Below are 14,188 nucleotides of genomic sequence, written 5' to 3' on the forward strand. Positions count from 1 at the left end.
AGTGATTATGTCAGTATAATTATATTATCATGCCTAGGAACTTTGGATTTCTGGAAGCTCTGAGATTGTCATGGATTATCTGAGAGGAAGTAGGGTTGTTGCACACAAACTTTCTCCTCTTTTGCATGCGCATATACATGATCTTTTGTATACATACATATATATTTTTTTAATTTAAAAAATATTTATATTCTGCCTATACTGGAACTCTGTGCTAGGCAAATCACAATCTAATAAAATAATCAGCAAAGCACAATTAAAATATAATAAAACAATATCTAAAACAACTCATTTTCATAAAAACAAACTATAATGAAAACTGGACAATAAAACAATATCTCCAAGCAATCATAAACACAGTACTTTACTGTTAAGTAAATGCTAAATGCTAAATGCCTGCTAAAAATGTGGCAATGCATTCCACAATACAAGCCCAACTGAAAGAAAAAAAAATCAATTAATGGATTTCTTGTAAGCAAGCAGCCCTAATTGTTAGAATGGCATGTACACACACACACGCGCGTGCACGCACGCACACACACACACACACACACACACACACAAACAAAAAACATGGTCTCTTGCGCGCACACACAACAAGGTCTCTTGCACACACACACACAAAAAACATGGTCTCTTGCGCACACACACAACATGGTCTCTTGCACACACACACACACACACACACACACACAAAAACATGGTCTCTTGCGCACACACACAACATGGTCTCTTGCACACACACACACACACGCATGCTCTCTCACTCTCATTCACTTTTCCCTCCCTCTTGAAGCAGAGGTGGCAGAAGTCTCTTCTTTCAGCCCTACAACAGATGGGAAGATTTTTTTCTTTGGGCAGCGGAGGACAATTCTATACTAGCTCCTGCTCGTTCTAGCTGCACATGCCATGTTGTTCCTTCTTCAGGCCCTGCCAGCTATGTTGTTACTTCCATTGGGTCTGTGCTTCTGCTTCTGGGAGCCCGCAATGCTCTTGACAGCATACAGCTGGCTAGTAGAAGGGAGGTTGATGCTTGTTGTGCCCAGGCTGCACTGTTCCTCACTTCTGGGAGAGAGATGGCTGGAGGCTTTTGCTTATATCGGCCTGCGGCCCTGATGTTCCTCACTGCCAGAGGGGCTAGTGGAAAGAAGCCACTGTTTCCTGCAGCCCCTCAACCATGGTGCTCTGCACTGCAGCTGCTTCTTCTGGTCCTGCTGTTACTGGTGAGGGGGAGGTGCTGTGCACGCCACCTCTGTGCTGGGCTGCATGTTAGTCATGATTTTTTCCAATTTGCTGCACCCTCCACCTCTCTCCCCTGAAGGAAGAAGAAATACCAAGATCAGGTGTAGATCTCTTAAGGTTGTATTGGCTTGAGAGGAGACAGCTGTACGGCTGCAGGGAGCGGTGGCACCTCCTGGTAGATGGCGCCTATCGCCAAGGACATATAGGCCATAGGCTAGTTACGGCTCTTCAGGGCAGCTCCGTTGGCAATTGCAGAGAGGCTGCAGTACTCCTCCTACTAATGCCCCAGCAGCGATTCGGCAGGGTCATGGTGCTCTTCCTCTATCTCAGGGCAGCTCCGCCAGTGATTCCAGAGAGGCTGCAGTACTAGGGATGTGAATCGTTTTTCAACGATTAAAATTATCGTCCGATAATGTTTATATCGTCTTAAATAGTTATAGAACACGATACAATAGAAATTCTAACGATTTATCGTTAAAAATCGTTAAATCGTGTTAGTGCGCACTAACTCGAGTTAGTGCGCACTAACTCCCCGTTAGTGCGCACTAACTCGATTTAGTGCGCACTAACTGAAAATGATACAAATAAACACTTTCCAGGTCACTGAAGGTCAGTTAGGAATGAATATGTGTTCCTATTGGCTGGCTGCCCTCTTATCTATTGATGTTACCAAGGTTACCACTGAGGTGATGGTTGGGGGGATGGGAAATGGAACTGGAAACTAACGAACACCAACAGAAAATGAAACAAAGTGTTCACACTTCCCAGGTCAGTAAAGGTCACTTAGGAATGAATATGTATGTATGTATTCCTATTGGCTGGCTGTGCTCTTATCTATTGATGTTACCAATATGGTTGGGGGGATGTGAAATGGAAACAGTTGGAAGCTTGACAAAAAAAGTAATGTAATGATCAGCACTCACGTGACTAGAACTTGTTTGTTTATTATTTTTGTTAGCAGGCACCTGAAATGCTAGTGCATGTTGAATTTGCCAATCACTGTGCATTTTAGAAAGGTGGTCCTGGCTGGAACTGTACACAGTTCAAATATATGTAATTGATTGTTGGTAAGTGTATTTTTTAAGTAGCCACACTGGCACCAGTATGTTTACTTTTCCTCCTACTTAACTCACTAGCTCAGCTTTGTAAGAAGGGCTTCTCTGCTTGTGTGTTGTTTTTGTTTGGTGTGAGGAGAGCAGAAACATCAGATCTTTATTCAATCTACTACAGTCATCTCTTACAGTGCCCTATCCCTATTAATACCAGGAGTGTTGTGATCTTCCTGCACACAGTGCCCTAACCCTGATACCAGTCTGAGACAGCTCCCTCCCTGCATTACTAGTGAGAGGCTGGCTTCACAGACAGGGGGGAGCTGCCTGACCCTCACTCCTGACTTCCCCCATGTCCCAGCTAGTGAATGGTGTGTGGGTGAGGGGGGGGGGGGGAGGATGGTGAAGTCTGAGACAGCTCCCTCCCTGCATTACTAGTGAGAGGCTGGCTTCACAGACAGGGGGGAGCTGCCTGACCCTCACTCCTGACTTCCCCCATGTCCCAGCTAGTGAATGGTGTGTGGGTGAGGGGTGGGGGGGGGGAGGATGGTGAAGTCTGAGACAGCTCCCTCCCTGCATTACTAGTGAGAGGCTGGCTTCGCAGACAGGGGGGAGCTGCCTGACCCTCACTCCTGACTTCCCCCATGTCCCAGCTAGTGAATGGTGTGTGGGTGAGGGGGGGGGGGGAGGATGGTGAAGTCTGAGACAGCTCCCTCCCTGCATTACTAGTGAGAGGCTGGCTTCACAGACAGGGGGGAGCTGCCTGACCCTCACTCCTGACTTCCCCCATGTCCCAGCTAGTGAATGGTGTGTGGGTGAGGGGGGGGGGAGGATGGTGAAGTCTGAGACAGCTCCCTCCCTGCATTACTAGTGAGAGGCTGGCTTCACAGACAGGGGGGAGCTGCCTGTCCCTCACTCCTGACTTCCCCCATGTCCCAGCTAGTGAATGGTGTGTGGGTGAGGGGGGGGGTGGATGGTGAAGTCTGAGACAGCTCCCTCCCTGCATTACTAGTGAGAGGCTGGCTTCACAGACAGGGGGGAGCTGCCTGACCCTCACTCCTGACTTGCCCCATGTCCCAGCTAGTGAATGGTGTGTGGGTAAGGGGGGGGGGGAGGATGGTGAAGTCTGAGACAGCTCCCTCCCTGCATTACTAGTGAGAGGCTGGCTTCACAGACAGGGGGGAGCTGCCTGACCCTCACTCCTCCGGGGTATTGTGATCTTCCTGCACACAGTGCCCTATCCCTGATACCAGGGGTGTTGTGATCTTCCTGCATGCAGTGCCCTATCCCTTTTAATACCAGGAGTGTTGTGATCTTCCTGCATGCAGTGCCCTATCCCTGATACCGGGATGTGTGCAAGAAGATCACAACACCCCCGGTATCAGGAATAGGGCACTGTGTGCAGGAAGATCACAACACCCCCAGTATCAGGAATAGGGCACTGTGTGCAGGAAGATCACAACACCCCTGGTATTAGGGATAGGGCACTGTGTGCAGGAAGATCACAACACTCCTGGTATTAATAGGGATAGGGCACTGTGTGCAGGAAGATCACAATACCCCTGGTATCAGGGTTAGGGCACAAGTTCTAGTCACATTGACTGATCACATTACTTGTTTTGTCAAGCTACCAACTGTTTCCATTTCCCATCCCCCATATACTGTCAGTAGGAAACTTGGTAACATGAATAAATAAGAGGGCAGCCAATAGGAATACATATTCATTCCTAAACTGACCTTAACTGACCTGAAAAGTGTCAAATTGTATCATTTTCAGTTAGTGCGCACTAACTCCCAGTTAGTGCGCACTAACTCCCGTTAGTGCGCACTAACTCGAGTTAGTGCGCACTAATCGGAAAAAACGATTTTAACGATTTTTTAACTAAAAAATCGTGCCTAAGACGATTTTCTTGCCCTGCCACACAATTTCTATCGTTAAGACGATATGGAAAACGATTCACATCCCTATGCAGTACTCCTCCTCTTCCTAAATCCCTGCAGGCGATTCCAGCACTGCTTCCGACAGCAATAAGAGGCATTACCTGCAAATTATTATTGAGTTCCTCCTTTTTCAGCTACGCAAGACCAGTGATATTCTTTTCTTCTTCCCGAGTCCAGGCAGATTGCTTTTGCTGCAGCACCTGAGTTTTCTGGTATTGGCCCAGAGACCCAGTAATTCCTTTAGAATTCTGGAGTCTCTGGACCAAATCCGGAGAGTTTCCAGGTATGTACATTATGATCACTATTGCCAATCGGATTCACTATCTTTATCTGATGCACCAGACCAGTGATAGCGAACTCCAGTCCTCGAGTGCCACAAAAGGCCAGGTTGTCAGGATATCCACAATAAATATGCATGCGATAGATTTACATACAAAGGAGGCAGTGCATGCAAATCTTTCTCATGCATATTCATTGTAGATATCCTGAAAACCTGGCCTGTTTGGGGCACTCAAGTACTGAAGTTAGCCATCACTGCACCAGACCCTGAAATCCACTGAGAACTAGATCTGATGTAGTTCTTCCTCTCTTTGGTTCCATGATTAACTGATGCATGAAGCAGTCATTGATGACATCTAAGAACTTTACTTCCCTTCATGTCCTGATGTGACATTTACCCAATCAATACTTTCATTATTATTGTGTTGCCCAATTTACCAGTCAATCTAATCTCTTTTAGCATTTTACAGGCTGTTTCCTCATCCTGACTAGACAGCTGGTAGTATTTCTCCACTACTGTATTCTTCCCTTTTACCCTTGGAATTTCTATCCATATTGATTCCAGAGTATAGTTTGTTTCTGCAAAACTTTTATCCTGCTTGACTCTATGCCATTCTTAATATATAGTGCCAACCCTCCGCCAACTTCATCTGTCTTGTCATGGCAATGTAATTTGTTTCCTGGTATCACAGTGTCCCCAGGCCTGGATTTGTCAATAAGCACAGTGGGCCTGTGCCTAGGGTAGCAAAACTCTGGAGGGAAGCAGGCTGGCTAAAGATTTGCTGCCTTCCAGTGGTACTGAATCTCATTAAGCAGAGATCAGCCCTCTGCTTCTTGATCCAGCCTCTTCCCTCCCAGGCAGGTGCAGGGAACAGGAGGGGAGGGGAGGAGAGGGGAGGAGCCTGTAGCAGACAGAGCAAAAGGGATCATTTTGCAGAGGGTAAGAGGGACTGAGTGAGGGATCACTGGGCGATGAGAGGGGATTCAGCTCGGGGACATGTAACTGTGGGAGCGTGAGGGGAATGGGGGAAGGAGATGGTGTTTTTGTGTGTGAGAAAGAAAGAGATTGCTCTGAGTGTGTATGTGTGTGTGTGTGTGTGTCTTTGCCAAACTTGGTGAGAGATAAGAGAGAGGATCCGAGGGACAAGAGCACAGTAGGGACATCTGCCTCCTCGGCCCCCCTCCCTTGCCCCCACCACAACTTACATCCTGTTCCCCAGATCTAGTAATCTCTGATCCTTCTTACCTCTTCCTTTTCCCCAGATCCTGGAACCTACCCTAAATTCTCCTACTCCCTTCTCAGCTTCCTCATTTTCAGAATTTCTCTTCCTCTCCCTCCTTTTATCCCTTCCCAAATTCCCGATCTTCCCCCACTCTTGCACTTCCCCATCTCTCATCTGTAGTCCTTTCCTTCTCCTCTCCCCGTTTTGGGTCTTCCTCTCTTCCTCTGCCAATCCCTGGTTCTCACACCTCTCCTTGTCCCCTCCCCCCCCCCAACTCTTTGTACTGATACATGAGATCCCTTTTCCTCACCCAATAAAAGGACATTTAAATTATATAGGCACATGAAAGGTCTATAATGTAATATAAAATAATGAAATGTTTGTCAATGTATTTCAGAATTTTCACATTTTTGCCACGGAATCTACCTCTTAGCTGCAGCAGGAAACTTTGGGGCTGTGCCTTACACCCTGTGGTCATGTTCCCCTTATTGGGAAAGGGGGGTGGGGTAGGGATACAACAGCACCATCAGTGCCTAGGGACGGCAAAACCCTAAATCCATCACTGAGTGTCCTCCTTCCGCCAGATTTCTGAGATGCCTATTATGTGTATTCCTTTAGTGCCAAACATTCTAGCTCTCCAGACTTCTGGCATTTGCATACAAACATTTTAAGTGGGTTTAAATGCATATCTGTTTGTAAATGTATCCACAACCTGCCTATTATCAGATGATACAGGCAGTTTAGAGTCAATTTTATCTGTGTGCTATTTAAATGCATAGGAGCTTTTTCAGCTTTTGCAGCCACCTCAATTGGCACTTTCTAACTTACTCAGCTTGCCAGTATCCTTTGAAGATACCTCCCTCTGAACCATGCACTGCTGAGTGACTGTTGGCTTTCTCCCATGTTCTAGTGTAAAAAGCTGCTCTATCTCCTATTTAAATGTTAACAGCAGCAGTCAAGTTCTACACTTTCGGAATAGCTTTCTCCATCCCCAAAATGTTGCCCAGTTCCTTTTGTGCATCACAGTAAAAGTAAAGTTTTGAATGAAACTAATCTCTTGGCTCACCTGGGTTATGCTCTTTTGCATTACAAACAACCTTAAAACATAGTCTCTAAGAAGGAACAGTTCATTTAAGCATCCACCTTGCTCATAAACTAATCCTTTTAATCTTAATAGGCTTACTTTGTTTTTCACCACTGAATGGTTTGCTACTGTCTTCTCTGAGGATATCTTGATAGTTTTTCATTACATTCCAAAGAAGACAAAGAAACAGGAATGAAGGAAAAAAGTCTAAAGTATATTCTTGTATTTTTGTGCTTGTTTAGCAGGTACATTTTATTTAAGATGACATACAATAGAATTAATTGACTCAGTTACCTTGCATTGAGAAGCGCTTTAAAGAAATTACTCCCTTCTTGTCAACTGATATTGTAAATGTAAGAGGCTGGGCTACTTTGACACTGATGACATAGAAAAAGGAAGCCGAGCCAATATAGAGGAGTGATCTGGGTGCCCTGTGCTGCAAAGACTTAGTCTGATTATCAGTAGGACATCAGCTTGTCTTTTGGGCTGGAGCGCATACTGCTAATTGGTGTATAGAGCTCAGTGGTCACTGTGTGCTTTAGCCCACTCAGCTCTCTTCAATGTTTGCTGTGAGAGAGAACAGGACAAACTAATTGCTGCATCAGTGCCAGTGAATCAAGCTGTTGAGCGGATCGCTACAGATAGAGGGCAGACAAATTCCTGCTAGCAGTGTTTGGCTAGTTGCTTGTGATAACTAAAGCAGTTAGAATGCATAGCAGAACGTGGAGAATGATTGCATTCTTTCTGGGATAATATGCTACAGTAAGGTATTTATTCTGGTTCTCATTTGTTTCTCATGCTCAATGTTTGTGTTCTGATGTCTTTTTTCAGGAAAGAAGATGCAATCTGTGTTTTAAAATGTTTTATCTTGGGACAATATAGATTGTGAGGCTTGGTTGTTGGTAGAAGATGCATAGTAATCAGCCTTGGTATGAAAACTTAACAGCATAACCTTGCATTGGACCAGGCATGAAACTTTAAGATGACAAGTATTAAATTGGAGGAAACTTATTCAAGAAATGAAGATTCATTTTGAGTGAATTATCCTTGCATGAGAAGAAATTCACATGCTTTAAGATTTATGCTACTGGAATGGAACATTTATTTGTGGTCTCTAGGATATTCTGTTTTCTGGTCTGTCTTTTTTTTATTCAGCATGCATGCATTTTAACCTTTAGAAAGATGCATCTGTTATGTTTGTGTGTTTGCTTTTTAAAAAATTATGCTTCTGTCCTAATCTGTTTCAATTCATTTCCCATAGTTCATGTATGTGTATGTATGTTTAACTGTGTGTTTATACAAGAGAAAGATACAATCATACTTTTAAGGCTCATTATTTCATGAAGTCAAACATTTGTTACGCTAAATGAAAAAAAGTTAATGGTGAGCTTTATAATAATGCATGCTTGCAGTTTACCTATTTCAGGTGTGTTTTTAGCCTGTCTTCAGCAGTGTCCTCTGTTACCAGTTTTAGCAGAATTTGAAGATTCCTTGTTTATACAATGCCCTTGTCTTAAAGACACATTGTGATTTGGAATAATGTGTGGGATTCTTTTTATGGCAGAACAGAAAAGTTTGTTTTACACTGAAGGATTTTTACTATACCAGTGAAATGCTAGATTGAACACTAGATTAATTTGTAGTGCACTTGGCACACACAAAGTTTAACATAAAGTTGTACACAGGTTTCTACTGTGCAATGCCGTCTAGCAAATCTAATCTGAAAAGTACAGTATTAACCTCTGATAATGGCATTAAATTTTAAAGCAGGGTACAAATTAGAAAACGAGAGCTATAGCTTTTGAAGTTTTGAAATATATATTGAAACATATAAAAGTTGGAAACAAAATGAATATGTAATTGGGAGCAGCATTTGTTAAAAGTGCTGCTGTTACTGGAGGATAATCTTACAGTCTTGGATTAGGTTAATTCCAGGTTCCACTGCATCTTGTAAGAGCTTCTAATTGTCAGTTGTGGTAAATTAATATGGCAGGGGGTGGAGCTTTGTTCCCTTGAATAACTGACTGAAACTAGATGTGAGTATATTAGCCCCATTATAGAGTAACAGATGCAAAAACAGAGGAGGGGGGAAACACAGAAAAGTAACATTTTTAATAGTTCTGAAAATAATCTCTCCCTGTCTTTTTTTTTTTTTTTTTTTTTTGGGGGGGGGGTATCATTGTAGCTCTGCAAGGTTTAATCAATGCATTTATTGATGATTGCCATTGCTCAGGTTACAGCAACCTAATCTACCTGGCTTTGGGGTCATAGCCTATGAAACATGAGCTCAATTTAATGAGATCCCTGTTACACTTAACGATGAATTGTTCTTTTCTTGGCTGTTGTAATGATGGGCTGCTGAGGCTGGAATACTGGCCCCAGCAACTTACCCTTGAACAGTAAGCGTTAGACTTATACCAAACTTGACATCTGCTTTATAGTTACATGCTTGTCCTAAATCACTGGTTGCAATAATTGTATTGTCACTAGCACGTGTCATCTTTGTTCAGTTGTAATAGCTTTGCTAGAAAGTCAGTCGCCTGTAAAATTGTAGTGCAAAGTTTTAATATTCCTTAGAAGGTTTTTTTTTTTTTTGTACTTTGTTGTCTGGTAGTTATTGATTTACTGGTCTGTGAATTTCTTCATTTGAAAAGATTAGGCAGCTTGTTTATTTTCTTTTTAGCTAAAATGGAATAAAATAATAAGGGATGTATACAGTAAGAGGGAGAAGGGGCAGAAGCAAACAAGAGAAAGGAAGGAGGAAATGCACACTTGAGTCTTTGATCCACAGAATGGAAGGCATGCACACTTTGTAGTTGGAGCTTACCTATCTTCACAATATGTTCATGATGGCAATTAAAAAATAAAGAATTACATTTTTTCCACTTTCTGTTGCAGTTATGGTAAAAGTATTTTTTGACTCTAGCGGATGTTTTAGATTTCATTATGTAGAAAGTTCTTTCATTCTAAACCTAGTGAAAGGAATGCCTGAGTGTTCATAGCGGAATTAAATACAGTTTCCTGTGTAGCCTAAGACAGCAGGGTACTTAATGAAGTGCATCATTCTAATGGTGAGTCCGGCTAATGAATGCTTCCCCTGTTGTTTTAGAGAGGTGTCAAAGCGAGGCTTCTCTGATTCTGGATCACTGAGTCCGTATGGAAATGCAAAGTGTTTGCCCAATAACAGCATCCTTTAATTCTCAGAGTCTAGTTTAGCATTCCAGAGGGAAGTTCATTCCACATGCTGTAATTTTCAGTTGGGTTGCAGTGAGGAGGATGCTAAATTTGTGAAAGAATTATTTGTCAGTACAGTCCTTTAGAACCCTGATAAAATCACATCTGCTGAGGACTCAGATGAGAAAATAATTCATTGTTTTAAACAAAGCTCCCCACTGTTTGTTAGTGCTAAGGAGCCTTGATAAGTACTTCTCTAATATAACACTTCAGCCACTTAGGTTTCAAGGTATTAAGCTTTCATATTTTATAATAAAAATGTAATAATAATCTCTTCCATGGTTCATGTAAAGGTGCATTGCCTCATAGAGAAATTTCCAAAACGTTGTTAAAAAATGATTTTTTTTTCTTATCCAGAGAAGTTATCTGTAGTTCTCTAGATTCTCTTTTTCATCCCCACTTTATTGAAGAGAATCTCAAGCTCCATAATGCAGAAAGAGTAGTCTGGCTATAAAATTAGAAGTATCTGAATAGTTCACCCGTGATCATATTGAAATTACATCTTCAGTAGTATCTTTAAAAATGCAGTTCAACTAATTATGATCCATGTAGTGTAGTTACCATGTTACTCTACTTAGATGCATAACAAAAGGAAACTAGTAGTAGGGTGATATAAAATATTAAGTTAATACAATAAAACAGAAATTATTTATTTATTTTAGATTTATATTCTGCTTTTTGCACTTTTTTTTCAGCACTTCAAAGTGGATTACATTCGTTTTTAATATTTTTACTTCCTTTTTCAGGTCAGTGCAGAAGTTTGAATACACATGTAAAGTGTTGGCTGGCTTATAACACCATTGTTTTCAAAACTATAAAGAGCTCTAAAATAATATTTGAAGAAGGGAGAAAGTGATGCCATTGCAATGTAGAGACCCCTAGGTCTCCCCTAGCCATTTTCCCCTAGCTGAGCTTAGGTACGGTTTTTGTAGGAAGAGAGAGGTTTCAGACCATCTCTGCAGGCACCTCCACAGAGGGTTGTCTGCCTGGCTTGGTTAGATGTGTATTGAAAAAAAGCAGGCTATGCACTTACAGAAGTGTGGTATTCTCTGTTGGCTTTTGGCATTTTGAAGTGCAGTTTGGAGTATCAGGAGAGATGTTGGAGTGTTCCCCATCTGTTGGACTCCACAGCCTTTTACAGGGGAAGTAGAATATTGGAGTTTTGAATTGGAAGATTGCTTGATCCCTATTTCTAGGCTTCACAGCCTGATGCAAGGAATGAGATTGCCCAGGCCAGTACCAAATAGTCTGGAAGGGATTGTCATGGAGGAATGGAAGAGAGGTTGTTTTTTTTTTGAGAGAGCTTTGTTTTTCTGAGAGTTTATTTTCTTTGAGCCTGCTCCTGAATAAGGAGGACTGGCCACCCCTGCCTTGAGAGGCCAGGATAAAATGCTATAATTCCTTCTGTCCAGCTAAGGAGTAGCAGTAGTGACCTGATAGAAAAAAAGAGAGAGGTATTTTGCAGAGAGATTTGTTTTGTTGTTCTGGGAAAAATTATTTTGTCACCAGATCCTGCCCACTGATAAAGAAGAGAGATTCTGGATTTTGAACACTTTTTGGCACGTTCTACCACCAGAAGTCCAACTTTTACCAACAGAGAAAGAGATAGGAAATCCCAGCCTTACTAGGAGCCCACTCTCTATCACTTGGGAGTGTTGGGTCTTTACCTAGTGCTTGCCATCCTAAAGGATACTGACTTAGCTTATAATCCTAAAGAAAGAGGTACCCTTGAACTGTTTATTTTTGGGTGATAATTAATAAATTGGAGAATTTTAGTTGTGAATTTGACTTTAAGTATTTTATTATTTTGGTACTTTTTTTGTTGAACACTTCACCAGAGTATCTAGCATCTTTCTTCAGAGTCAAAGATGCCATAAAGCAAAGACATTGGAATAGTACATATACCTGTGACAGCAACCAAAAAGAGACTGGGAGACTGTGTGTTGGTGTTTCCCTCCTGTGAGCCTATGGCCCCTGAGGTTTATCCACCTCCTCACTGGAATAAACCTCAGTACCCTGGGAAAATGGACTGTGTTGTATGATAAGAGGGAGATCTGGGAGTAAAAGTATCCCTGGCACAATAACATGCCCTACATACCAGGAGGTCCCTGAAGAAGTGGCTATACAAATATTAGCATATTTCTTTGTACAAGGTGTGCAGGCCTTGATATTTCCAAACATCAATTATTTCAATACCATATATCTGGGAGCTCCATTAACCACCACTAAAGCGCTCCAGTTGCTCCAGAACACCACTGCTCATTTAATTTCTGGCTGTGGCATAAGGAGCCATATTTCACCTGTACTTTACTTCATTGGCTTCCCATGCAGTGGAGAAGCAGATACAAAACTATTGTGCTAGTACATAAATTGCTGGCATTGAATGCATTGATATCTTTCTTCAGTTTACAGCCCCAGCATAACTCTATGCTCAGCTCAAAGGGGCTTATTGGATGTCCCCTCTGTACAACATGCCAGACCTGCAGACATGAGGGAGCAGGCCTTCTTGGTTGCCGCCTCAGTGCTCTGGAATATCTTGTCACCAGAGCTTTGGTTGATGGATTGCCATAAGACTTCTAAGAAAATGGCCAAGGCTTTCTTTTTAAACTTTTTCTTCATTTTCTGTCCTTCAATAGTAAAGATTTATTGCAGGTAATCAGAATCAGAAATGATTTTTTTATGTGTTTAAGATGGTTTAATGTGTGTATGTTGGTTTGTATGCTGCGTAAGGCCTATGGTTAGGCGGCATATAAATAACTAAACATATAAGTAAAGGAGTAAGTGGTTCGTAAGAGGTCTAGGAAGCAAACAGCAGGCTTTTCAGTTATAGGAAGACCATATCTGAGAGGAGTGTTAGCGGGTTTTATTGTTTTTGTTCTGTTTCTTTGGTGAATATTTTTCAGTTCTTTTTTCTTTTTTTCTTTTTTTAATGCACACTATTGGCAGCATGCATTAAAAGGGACCTGGGACTTTTTTTTAGAGATGTGAATCGGAACTGAAATCCGAACCGATTCTGGTTCCGATTCACATCTCTACTTTTTTTTTGTGAACACTTCAGCAGAGCAAGAACAGGATTTGTTTTTGGAGGGAATTTTGGAAGGGCAGTGAATCTACCAAATTGAAAAGTAACCCTGAGCCTTGATGAAAAAACCTCCACTGCTGCCTCCAGAAAATAATATTCAAATCACAGTTCATTCTATGCCTTATTTGAACTTTGGTGCTTATGAGTAGGGATGTGCAGCAGTTTAGTTTTTTTTCGTTTCATTTTCAGGTCATTCATTTTTAAGGCCATTTTGTGGTTAAAATGGATTGGGAAGGTCTTCTTTCTTTTTTTTTTAATTTTGGAGTTACTGTGTACTACCTTGAGCATTGCTCATTAGCAGAGAATCCCTTATTATATAGCTATTGAGTAAAAGTAGAAGGGGAAATAAACAAATAATTGGCCAATCTAAAAATACACTTAACTTGTACCTCTCATAAAAAAAAGAAGCAGGATTGGAAAATAAAAAGTGTGTGTGTGCATATACATATTCCAAAATGCTAGGACCCCCTTTTCTAAAATGCACATGGACTGGCATATTCAAAATATGCCCTAGCATTTGACCTCCCAGTGCCTGGGAGTCACATGACTAGAACTTGTTTGTTTTATGTTCACTCTTGTTACCAGGTACTGGCAGATCATGCCACCCCATCCTCCAATAAACACCACCTCAGTGGTGGTTAGAAATAACTAACAAGGAAACAGATGGGAATACAGATCATACCTGTTGCCAGTGAACTGCTCCCAAATGACTAAAAGCATCAATTTAACAACATTTTCTGTTACTGTGCATTAACAGTTACAGAGTTGCAGTACACACTAATGGGAATTACTGCGCACTAACAGTTGTTAGTGCACAGTAATACCGAGTTACTACACAGTAAGTCCTGTTAGTGCGCAGTAACACAAAATGCCAATTATCACAAAATTTGAAGAGGTTTTTTTCATTTTTCAGGATTCCCAAAAAAAGAAGAAATAGTCAATTTTGTTGCCTATTTCAATTTTGTTACTTATGACAATGGTGTAGTTGGAAGGGAAAACACCTTGAGGTCAATATTCAAAGCGCGTTCAGCGCTATTTTTTTTTTTTTAATTGA

General features: G+C 41.7%; 1 protein-coding gene across 1 annotated transcript in view; it reads left to right on the forward strand.

Annotated features, from left to right (window-relative positions):
- Positions 1 to 7,302: 7,302 nt before the first annotated feature.
- PCDH15 (protocadherin related 15) overlaps positions 7,303 to 14,188 on the forward strand; it is a 2,056,285-nt gene continuing 2,049,399 nt past the window's right edge. Inside the window, exon 1 of the mRNA XM_029609778.1 lies at positions 7,303 to 7,585. The gene's annotated coding sequence lies outside the window, so the exon portion shown is untranslated. The remainder of the gene's footprint in view (positions 7,586 to 14,188) is intronic.

This window comes from Rhinatrema bivittatum, chromosome 7, assembly GCF_901001135.1.
Source record: "Rhinatrema bivittatum chromosome 7, aRhiBiv1.1, whole genome shotgun sequence".
Classification (NCBI taxonomy): Eukaryota; Metazoa; Chordata; class Amphibia; order Gymnophiona; family Rhinatrematidae; genus Rhinatrema; species Rhinatrema bivittatum.